The sequence below is a fragment of the Dendrobates tinctorius genome, unplaced genomic scaffold, assembly GCF_039654945.1.
Source record: "Dendrobates tinctorius isolate UK_male_01 unplaced genomic scaffold, ASM3965494v1 ptg000040l, whole genome shotgun sequence".
In the NCBI taxonomy this organism is placed as follows: Eukaryota; Metazoa; Chordata; class Amphibia; order Anura; family Dendrobatidae; genus Dendrobates; species Dendrobates tinctorius.
In genome coordinates, this window is record NW_027361708.1 from 18,959,281 (window position 1) to 18,971,731 (window position 12,451).

Sequence of the window (12,451 nt, forward strand, 5' to 3'; positions counted from 1 at the left end):
CACCATTTGACTTGATAATCCAGGCATGGTATGTGAAAACAGCTCCATGGAGTAATCAGTAGTATGGCCTGCGTCATCCTTCAATCTTGGTTGGGGTGAAGGACACAAGGAAAGGTGTGGTTCATGAACATGAGCCTCCAATGACGACTCAGTGCTTTTACTTTTTACAACTGAAGAAGAGGAGGCGATAGAGCTGGAGGCTGAGTCAGCAATGTAAGACAAAACTTTTTCCTGATGCTCTGGCTTTAAAAGCGGTTTGCCAACTCCTAGAAAACTAAGCGTTCAAGGCCTTATGTAGCCAGACGATGACGCAGGGTCAGTACCTCCTGCATTCGGTCCTATTTTGCTCTTGCCACTACCATCAGATCCACCACCAACACCATCATTACCAGCTGCCAACCCCCGCCCAATTCCACGGACTCTCCCACCAGCCTTCCTCATTTTGGTAGAAATGTAGACAAAATCCAACAAACTATATAGTAATGTAAAACAAGATACAAGGTGTCTATAGGACAGGGGAGATTTTGAATTTCTGCAGACACTTGTGGACAGTGGACACTTTTGGATTGTGTGAGGCCCACTGATATCTGAGCGCTATGTGACAGGCTCGATGGCACAGCTGTGACAAAAGTGACTAGAGGATAAGGGAGATTTTGAATCTCTGCACACACTTTTGGACACTGGACACTTTTGGATTGTGTGAGGCCCAATGAATATCTGAGCGCTATGTGACAGGCTCGATGGAACAGCTGTGACAAAAGTGACTAGAGGATAAGGGAGATTTTGAATTTCTGCACACACTTGTGGACAGTGGACACTTTTGGATTGTGTGAGGCCCACTGATATCTGAGCGCTATGTGACAGGCTCGATGGCACAGCTGTGACAAAAGTGACTAGAGGATAAGGGAGATTTTGAATCTCTGCACACACTTGTGGACACTGGACACTTTTGGATTGTGTGAGGCCCAATGAATATCTGAGCGCTATGTGACAGGCTCGATGGCACAGCTGTGACAAAAGTGACTAGAGGATAAGGGAGATTTTGAATTTCTGCACACACTTGTGGACAGTGGACACTTTTGGATTGTGTGAGGCCCACTGATATCTGAGCGCTATGTGACAGGCTCGATGGCACAGCTGTGACAAAAGTGACTAGAGGATAAGGGAGATTTTGAATCTCTGCACACACTTTTGTACACTGGACACTTTTGGATTGTGTGAGGCCCAATGAATATCTGAGCGCTATGTGACAGGCTCGATGGCACAGCTGTGACAAAAGTGACTAGAGGATAAGGGAGATTTTGAATCTCTGCACACACTTTTGGACACTGGACACTTTTGGATTGTGTGAGGCCCACTGATATCTGAGCGCTATGTGACAGGCTCGATGGCACAGCTGTGACAAAAGTGACTAGAGGATAAGGGAGATTTTGAATTTCTGCACACACTTTTGGACACTGGACACTTTTGGATTGTGTGAGGCCCACTGATATCTGAGCGCTATGTGACAGGCTCGATGGCACAGCTGTGACAAAAGTGACTAGAGGATAAGGGAGATTTTGAGTCTCTGCACACACTTTTGGACACTGGACACTTTTGGATTTTGTGAGGCCCAATGAATTTCTGATCGCTATGTGACAGGCTCGATGGCACAGCTGTGACAAAAGTTACTAGAGGATAAGGGAGATTTTGAATTTCTGCACACACTTGTGGACAGTGGACACTTTTGGATTGTGTGAGGCCCACTGATATCTGAGCGCTATGTGACAGGCTCGATGGCACAGCTGTGACAAAAGTGACTAGAGGATAAGGGAGATTTTGAATCTCTGCACACACTTTTGGACACTGGACACTTTTGGATTGTGTGAGGCCCAATGAATATCTGAGCGCTATGTGACAGCCATGCTCGATGGCACAGCTGTGACAAAAGTGACTAGAGGATAAGGGAGATTGGATTGCTTTTAAAAAAGCAGTTTGCGGAGCAGTGGGTAAACAGCAATGCAGGAATGTCAGGAAGCCTTAGAAGGCAGCCCAACAACCAACACCACTGATACACCACTATATAGCCTCCCCTTGCACTGCACACACAGTGACTGTTGTGTTGTGGAGGCCAAATTGTTAGCAGCAGAAGCAGTTTTTTTTTCTTCTCAGCAGGACAAAAAAAAAAAATTGGGATTGCTTTTAAAAAAGCAGTTTGCGGAGCAGTGGGTAAACAGCAATGCAGGAATGTCAGGAAGCCTTAGAAGGCAGCCCAAAAACCAACACCACTGATACACCACTATATAGCCTCCCCTTGCACTGCACACACAGTGACTGGTGTGTTGTGCAGGCCAAATCGCTAGCAGCAGAAGCAGTTTTTTTGTCTTCTTCCCTGCCTAACGCTCTCCCTACAGAATCAGCAGCAACCTCTCCCTATACTAAGATCGGCAGAAGTAAGATGGCGGTCGGCGTGCACGCCCTTTTATACCCCCTGTGACGCCCACCAAAGCAAGCCAATCACTTGCATGCTCTTCTGAAAGATGGTGGTGACCCGTGCCTGTCATCACGTTGCCCACAGTGTCCGTGGATCCTGATTGGCTGAAAAAGAGCGCAAAACAAACTTTTGAAACGCGACTTTGGCGCGTAAGTCGCCGACCTCGTGGCCGACCTCATCCTAGGGTCGGGTTTCGTTTCATGAAACCCGACTTTGCCAAAAGTCGGCGACTTTTGAATTTTTTCGACCCGTTTCGCTCAACTCTAGTGGCCATTATAAACCTTGGCTTAATAATATTCCCCGCAATCAATATACTAGGATTAGAAAAAAATTGCTCCTCAAATATAACCTTTGAGGAGGGGAGCAAAGTTTTATTAAATAGATATCAAGAAAAAATTTTTCCTTCCAGACTGATAAAAAGAGCATACAAATCAGCAAAAAATTTGACTCAAAAGAATTTCATTTATTCCCGTAAGATTGATAGAGGTGTGGATAATTATGATACGAATTTTATAACCACTTTTTCTGTACAGAATTCTCAGATTCGTAGCATATTGGAAAAGCACTGGAAAATTGTTTTAAATGATCCAGTTCTGAATAAGGTGGTGGATCAGAAGCCGGGGTTGATTTTATTAAGAATATTTTAGCCCCAAGTGTTATCTCCTCAAGGGATATTTCACTAAACAGTAGTATACTACATGAGAAAAAAGGCGCTTTTCAATGTAACAGGAAAGGCTGTCAGTGTTGTAGATCTGTAATTGATTCTACTGATAGATTTCACTCTTTTAGTTATCCGAGTGGGGAATTTAGGATCAGATATAGGATGACATGTATGACCAGTTTTGTCATCTATCTGATTCAATGCAAATGTGGGAAGCAATATGTAGGTAGGACATCTCAACCTTTACATAAGAGGATTAATTCCCATAGGTTTAACATTCGGAAGGGATATATGAAACATGGTTTGTCCCGTCACTGCGCAGTGTTCCATCAGGGTTCTGTGTCTCTGACGGTGCTTCCCATAGATCATGTATCCGAACATACCCCGAATAGAATACAAAATTTAAAAAGAAAGGAAACTTATTGGATATATAAATTAAATACACTCCAACCAATGGGTTTAAATGAAATTAGTGACCTTTTTTAGACATATTTTGGTGAAATAATTAAATGAGTGGGGTAGTTTGTTACATATGAGGATCTCAAGGGATATGTGGATAACTACATTTTTGAGCTGTTCTGAAGTGGTGGGTTCGAGTTCATTTTTTTTGCATTTTATTTTATCATATATATTTTTTGTTATTTTGGTGTATAAAATTTCCATGATATTGATAGTTATGTTATTGGATTTTAATCACAATATTTAAGCATTTTTTATTTATATACATGGTTTTATATGATATATGGGTGTTTCCACAGGAAATGATGTCAAAGAAAGGTGTATTGAAACAGTTTGTGATTGTATATATATCCTGAAATTGTGATTGTTTTTTATGCCCTGATGAAGTGGCTGGTTTTGCCACGAAACGCATAGGCTTATTAAAGAAGTTTTTTTTTATATGGACTGCCGAAGGTGCGTTTTTTTCTGGTCAGCGCGGTTTATTCAGCCCGGCTCTTTTTTCCACTTTGGATTTGTTTCATTTACTACCAGCGGGATACCAGCGACGCCTGGACCTTTATGAGTGATTCCCAGTTAGTTGTGACTCACACAACTTCAGCAGGTGAGTCTAACTGATTGGGCTTGCTTGCTATTTTGGTTCTTCAAGACAATACACCCTATATGCGCTTGCCATTTTTGTTTTTTTTATAGGATTTGTAAGAATTTGAATCTCACTATAGATATGAGTACGCTGAACTATTGTCTCAAGCCCAGTAGAGATAACACCTCAATGTAACAGGCTGAAATTGGATGGTGTATGACAAGGTGGAGGGTGACTATAGGATTGGTGAAAATTTGAATCTCACTATATATTTGAGGACGCTGAACTATTGTCTCAGGCCCAGTAGAGATTACACCTCAATGTGACAGGTTGAAATTGGATGGTGTATGACAAGGTGGAGGGTGTCTATAGGATTGGTGAGATTTTGAATCTCACTATAGATTTGAGGATGCAGAACTATAGTCTCAGGCCCAGGAGAGATTACACCTCAATGTAACAGGCTTAAATTGGATGGTGTGTGACAAGATGGAGGGTATCTATTGGATTGGTGAGAATTTGAATCTCACTATTGATTTGACGACGCTGAACTATTGTCTCAGGCCCAGTAAAGATTACACCTCAATGTAACAGGCTGAAATTGCATGGTGTATGACAAGGTGGAGGGTGTCTATAGGATTGGTGAGAATTTGAATCTCACTATAGATATGAGGATGCTGAACTATTGTCTCAGTCCTAGTAGAGATTACACCTTAATGTAAAAGGCTGAAATTGGATGGTGTATGACAAGGTGGAGGGTGTCTATAGGATTTGTGAGAATTTGAATCTCACTATAAATTTGAGGACGCTGAACTATTGTCTCAGGCCCAGTAGAGATTACACCTCAATGTAACAGGCTGAAATTGGATGGTGTATGACAAGGTGGAGGGTGTCTATAGGATTGGTGAGAATTTTAATCTCACTATAGATTTGAGGACGCTGAACTATTGTCTCAGGCCCAGTAGAGATTACACCTCAATGTGACAGGCTGAAATTGGATGGTGTATGACAAGGTGGAGGGTGTCTATAGGATTGGTGAGATTTTGAATCTCACTATAGATTTGAGGATGCAGAACTATAGTCTCAGGCCCAGGAGAGATTACACCTCAATGTAACAGGCTTAAATTGGATGGTGTATGACAAGATGGAGGGTGTCTATTGGATTGGTGAGAATTTGAATCTCACTATTGATTTGACGACGCTGAACTATTGTCTCAGGCCCAGTAAAGATTACACCTCAATGTAACAGGCTGAAATTGCATGTTGTATGAAAAGGTGGAGGGTGTCTATAGGATTGGTGAGAATTTGAATCTCACTATAGATATGAGGATGCTGAACTATTGTCTCAGTCCTAGTAGAGATTACACCTTAATGTAAAAGGCTGAACTTGGATGGTGTATGACAAGGTGGAGGGTGTCTATAGGATTGGTGAGAATTTGAATCTCTCTATAGATTTGAGGACGCTGAACTATTGTCTCAAGCCCAAGAGAGATTACACCTCAAGGTAGCAGTCTGAAATTGGATGGTGTATGACAAGGTGGAGGGTGTCTATAGAATTGGTGAGAATTTGAATCTCACTATAGATTTGAGGACGCTGAACCATTGTCTCAGGCCCAGTAGAGATTACACCTCAATGTAACAGGCTGAAATTGGATGGTGTATGAAAGGTGGAGGGTGTCTTTAGGATTGGTGAGAATTTGAATCTCACTATAAATTTCAGGACGCAAAACTATTGTCTCAGGCCCAGGAGAGATTACAACTCAATGTAACAGGCTGAAATTGGATGGTGTTTGAAAGGTGGAGGGTATCTATAGGATTGGTGAGAATTTGAATCTCACTATAGATGTGAGGATGCAGAACTATTGTCTCAGGCCCAGGAGAGATTACACCTCAATGTAACAGGATGAAATTGGATGTTGTATGACAAGGTGGAGGGTGTCTATAGGATGGATGAGAATTTGAATCTCACTATAGATTTGAGGACGCAGAACTATTGTCTCAGGCCCAGTAGAGATTACACCTCAATGTAACAGGCTGAAATTGGATGGTGTATGACAAGGTGGAGGGTGTCTATAGGATTGGTGAGAATTTTAATCTCACTATAGATTTGAGGACGCTGAACTATTGTCTCAGGCCCAGTAGAGATTACACCTCAATGTGACAGGCTGAAATTGGATGGTGTATGACAAGGTGGAGGGTGTCTATAGGATTGGTGAGATTTTGAATCTCACTATAGATTTGAGGATGCAGAACTATAGTCTCAGGCCCAGGAGAGATTACACCTCAATGTAACAGGCTTAAATTGGATGGTGTATGACAAGATGGAGGGTGTCTATTGGATTGGTGAGAATTTGAATCTCACTATTGATTTGACGACGCTGAACTATTGTCTCAGGCCCAGTAAAGATTACACCTCAATGTAACAGGCTGAAATTGCATGTTGTATGACAAGGTGGAGGGTGTCTATAGGATTGGTGAGAATTTGAATCTCACTATAGATATGAGGATGCTGAACTATTGTCTCAGTCCTAGTAGAGATTACACCTTAATGTAAAAGGCTGAACTTGGATGGTGTATGACAAGGTGGAGGGTGTCTATAGGATTGGTGAGAATTTGAATCTCTCTATAGATTTGAGGACGCTGAACTATTGTCTCAAGCCCAAGAGAGATTACACCTCAAGGTAGCAGTCTGAAATTGGATGGTGTATGACAAGGTGGAGGGTGTCTATAGAATTGGTGAGAATTTGAATCTCACTATAGATTTGAGGACACTGAACCATTGTCTCAGGCCCAGTAGAGATTACACCTCAATGTAACAGGCTGAAATTGGATGGTGTATGAAAGGAGGAGGGTGTCTTTAGGATTGGTGAGAATTTGAATCTCACTATAAATTTCAGGACGCAAAACTATTGTCTCAGGCCCAGGAGAGATTACAACTCAATGTAACAGGCTGAAATTGGATGGTGTTTGAAAGGTGGAGGGTATCTATAGGATTGGTGAGAATTTGAATCTCACTATTGATGTGAGAATGCAGAACTATTGTCTCAGGCCCAGGAGAGATTACACCTCAATGTGACAGGATGAAATTGGATGTTGTATGACAAGGTGGAGGGTGTCTATAGGATGGATGAGAATTTGAATCTCACTATAGATTTGAGGACGCAGAACTATTGTCTCAGGCCCAGGAGAGATTACACCTCAATGTAACAGGCTGAAATTGGATGGTGTTTGACAAAGTGGAGGGTGTCTATAAGATTTGTGAGATTTTGAATCTCACTATAGATTTTAGGACGCCGAACTATTGTCTCAGGCCCAGGAGAGATTACACTGCAATGTAACAGGCTGAAATTGGATGGTGTATGACAAGGTGTAGGGTATCTATAATACTGGTGAGAATTTGAATCTCACTATAGATTTGAGGATACTAAACTATTGTCGCAGGCCCAGTAGAGATTACACCTCAATGTAACAGGCTATAATTAGATGGTGTATGACAAGGTGGAGGGTGTATACAGGATTGATGAGAATTTGAATCTCACTATAGATTTGAGGACTCTGAACTATTGTCTCATGCCCAGTAGAGATTACACCTCAATGTAACAGGCTGAAATTGGATGGTGTATGACAATGTGAAGGGTGTTTATAGGATTGGTGAGAATTTGAATCTCACTATAGATTTGAGGACGCTGAACTATTGTCTCCGGCCCAGTAGAGATTACACCTCAATGTAACAGGCTGAAATTGGATGGTGTATGACAAGGTGGAGGGTGTCTATAATATTGGTGAGATTTTGAATCTCACTGTAGATTTGAGGACGCAGAACTATTGTCTCAGGCCCAGTAGAGATTACACCTCAATGTAACAGGCTGAAATTGGATGGTGTATGACAAGGTGGAGGGTGTCTATAGGATTGGTGAGAATTTTAATCTCACTATAGATTTGAGGACGCTGAACTATTGTCTCAGGCCCAGTAGAGATTACACCTCAATGTGACAGGCTGAAATTGGATGGTGTATGACAAGGTGGAGGGTGTCTATAGGATTGGTGAGAATTTGAATCTCACTATTGATTTTAGGACGCCGAACTATTGTCTCAGGCCCAGGAGAGATTACACTGCAATGTAACAGGCTGAAATTGGATGGTGTATGACAAGGTGTAGGGTATCTATAATACTGGTGAGAATTTGAATCTCACTATAGATTTGAGGATACTAAACTATTGTCGCAGGCCCAGTAGAGATTACACCTCAATGTAACAGGCTATAATTGGATGGTGTATGACAAGGTGGAGGGTGTATATAGGATTGATGAGAATTTGAATCTCACTATAGATTTGAGGACTCTGAACTATTGTCTCATGCCCAGTAGAGATTACACCTCAATGTAACAGGCTGAAATTGGATGGTGTATGAAAAGGTGGAGGGTGTCTATAGGATTGGTGAGATTTTGAATCTCACTATAGATTTGAGGATGCAGAACTATTGTCTCAGTCCCAGGAGAGATTACACCTCAATGTAACAGGCTGAAATTGGATGGTGTATGACAATGTGAAGGGTGTTTATAGGATTGGTGAGAATTTGAATCTCACTATAGATTTGAGGACGCTGAACTATTGTCTCCGGCCCAGTAGAGATTACACCTCAATGTAACAGGCTGAAATTGGATGGTGTATGACAAGGTGGAGGGTGTCTATAATATTGGTGAGATTTTGAATCTCACTGTAGATTTGAGGACGCAGAACTATTGTCTCAGGCCCAGGAGTGATTACACCTCAATGTAACAGGCTGAACTGGGATGGTGTATGACAAGGTGGAGGGTGTCTATAGGATTGGTGAGAATTTGAATCTAAATATAGATTTGAGGACGCAGAACTATCGTCTCAGGCCCAGTAGAGATTACACCTCAATGTAATAGGCTGAAATTGGATGGTGTATGACAAGGTGGAGGGTGTCTATAGGATTGGTGAGAATTTGAATCTCACTATAGATTTTTTAGGACGCTGAACTATTGTCTCAGGCACGGTAGAGATAACACCTCAATGTAACAGGCTGAAATTGGATGGTGTATGACAAGGTGGATGGTGTCTTTAGGATTTGTGAGAATTTGAATCTCACTATAAATTTGAGGACGCTGAACTATTGTCTCAGGCCCAGTAGAGATTACCCTTTAATGTAACATGCTGAAATTGGATGGTGTATGACAAGGTGGAGGGTGTGTATAGGATTTGTAAGAATTTGAATCTCACTATAGATATGAGGACGCTGAACTATTGTCTCAGGCCCAGTAGAGATTACACCTCAATGTAAAAGGCTGAAATTGGATGGTGTATGACAAGGTGGAGGGTGTCTATAGGATTGGTGAGAATTTGTATCTCACTATAGATTTGAGGACGCTGAACTATTGCCTCAGGCCCAGTAGAGCTAACACCTCAATATAACAGGCTGAAATTGGATATTGTATGACAAGGTGGATGGTGTCTTTAGGATTTGTGAGAATTTGAATCTCACTATAAATTTGAGGACGCTGAACTATTGTCTCAGGTCCAGTAGAGATAACCTTTCAATGTAACAGGCTGAAATTGGATGGTGTATGACAAGGTGGAGGGTGTCTATAGGATTGGTGAGAATTTGAATCTCATTATAGATTTGAGTATGCAGAACTATTGTCTCAGGCCCAGGAGAGATTACACCTCAATGTAACAGGCTGAAATTGGATGGTGTATGACAAGGTGGAGGGTGTCTATAGGATTGGTGAGAATTTGAATCTCACTATAGATTTGAGGACGCAGAACTATTGTCTCAGGCCCAGTAGAGATTATACCTCAATGTAACAGGCTAAAATTGGATGGTGTATGAGAAGGTAAAGGGTGTTTATTGGATTGGTGAGAATTTGAATATCACTATATATTTGAGGATGCTGAACTATTGTCTCAGGCCCATGAGAGATTACACCTCAATGTAACAGGCTGAAATTGGATGGTGTATGACAAGGTGTAGGGTGTCTATAGGATTGGTGAGAATTTGAATCTCACTATAGATATCCTGATGCAGAACTATTGTTTCAGGCCCAGGAGAGATTACACCTCAATGTAACAGGCTGAAATTGGATGGTGTATGACAAGGTGAAGGGTGTCTATAGGATTGATGAGAATTTGAATCTCACTATAGATTTGAGGACGCAGAACTATTGTCTCAGGCCCAGGAGAGATTACACCTCAATGTAATAGGCTGAAATTGGATGGTGTATGACAAGGTGAAGGGTGTTTATTGGATTGGTGAGAATTTGAATATCACTATAGATTTGAGGATGCTGAACTATTGTCTCAGGCCCATGAGAGATTACACCTCATTGTAACAGGCTGAAATTGGATGGTGTATGACAGGGTGGAGGGTGTCTATAGGATTGGTGAGAATTTGGATCTCACTATAGATTTGAGGACGCTGACAATGATGCTCTCAGTGCAAGTATGGATGCAGGCAGCCTAATAACCCTAGAACGCATACCTGGGGCCTCGCTGGCCTGCCCTGTTAATTGTTTTCTATTTTCTGCAAGATTACTTTAGTTAGAATTTTGAAATTCTAGGTATTCCTCAGGTATATAGTTGTTTGTCATTTCCTGTTGTTCATTTATTTTTATGTTACAGGCATTTCGGTATAACAACTCTTTTTTGTGAATACCCCATATTCATATACTTGGGGCCTTTTAGGCCCGTACTAGGTTTACTTGTGATCCTAAGTCTTTTTGTCTTCACTGTTGCTGGGGAAGACTTTAACTCAGTATTTATGACTCTGCTGTTGCTATGAAGAGTATGAATTCTGCCTGACTACATGGTCATGTGATCTTGGGAAGGAGGCTCCCTTACAACTTCATGCGTCTCTGACATCATCATAGGTCCTGAACACTGTTCATTGTGTGCTACTTGCTGAAGAGACTTTGGAGGAAGGAGTCAGCTTTCTTGTTTCTTGAAAAATAAACTTTCTGAGTTCCAAAAATCCAAAAGCTTCTACTGCACCTAAAAGAAAGTGGTGACCTGCTGAAGGTGAGAGGAGGGGTCTGCACTTTACCCTTAGCACACACACTAACAAAGAATGTACAACCCTGATTGTAATCTTTTTTTTTTCATTTTAGTTTACTGACTTCTAAGGTTACAATGGCACAGTCTACATACAGGGCTTTGACTGACCAAGAAATCGAAGCAATCATTTTTGATAGTGATGAAGACAGCGAACTTTCTTTGTCTGATGAAGAGTACATGCCACCATCTAATGTCTCTACTTCATCGTCCAGTGATTCTTCAGATGATGAAGAAGTAATGGATCCAGCAGAACGTACAAATAGAACATCCAAAACTAATGTTTTTGGAACAGTACTGCTGAGGTTCTTGGACGAACCCCATCACATAATATTGTAAGAGTTGCTCAAGGAACTGTAGGAATTCCACAATTCTTGTCCAAAAGAGATATGTTCTGTAAATTTTTTTCAGATGATATTGTAGATGAGGTAGTTTTGTGTACTAACTTAGAAGGAAAACGTATCGCTTCAGGAAGAAAAAAAACATGGAAAAATATAACAAAAGAGAAACTGTATGCTTATATTGGCCTTACTCTTCTGGCAGGGAGTACAAAATCATACGATGTTCCTATCAGAGAACTCTATGAACCCTTTTTCAGTTCCACATTACAAAGCTACAATGTCAGTCAATAGATTTGAGGATATTCGGAGAAGCCTTCGTTTTGATGACAAGAGAACTTGTCCTGTAAGTTGTTGCGGTCATTAGTAAAGTAGAAAAGGAACCTTTGAAAAGAGATATTCCTGCAGCATGTTTACTGCAACTTTTATATAAAAAACTTTTAGACAAAAAAACATTATTATAAAGAGTTATATTGAATGCGTATATTGGGCGTTTTAAGCCCGTTCAGTTACTCTTTTGTTTTTTTTTTGCACATAGTAATGTTTTGAATTATTCACATCTTAGACTGTGTTCCCACTGGTGCTGGGGTCTGCCAGGAGGTGATCCGAAATGGATCTGATCTCTTAGTAACTCCAGTTAAGGCTGCTGGAATGCCGGGATGCTAGTGGGAATGCATCCTTACATTGCAATTTTCAAATAAACTTTGAAAATTATTTTTGTTTGAGTTATTCCATGTTATTTGCACACGGGCCTAAAAGGCCCCAGGTATGTGAAAGTGAAGATTTTTATGGTCATGCGTTCTAGGGATAAGCAGGACTGTTGCACACACAAAAGGGTGGAAAAATGAACGCTTGGTAACTGTGAACTTTTA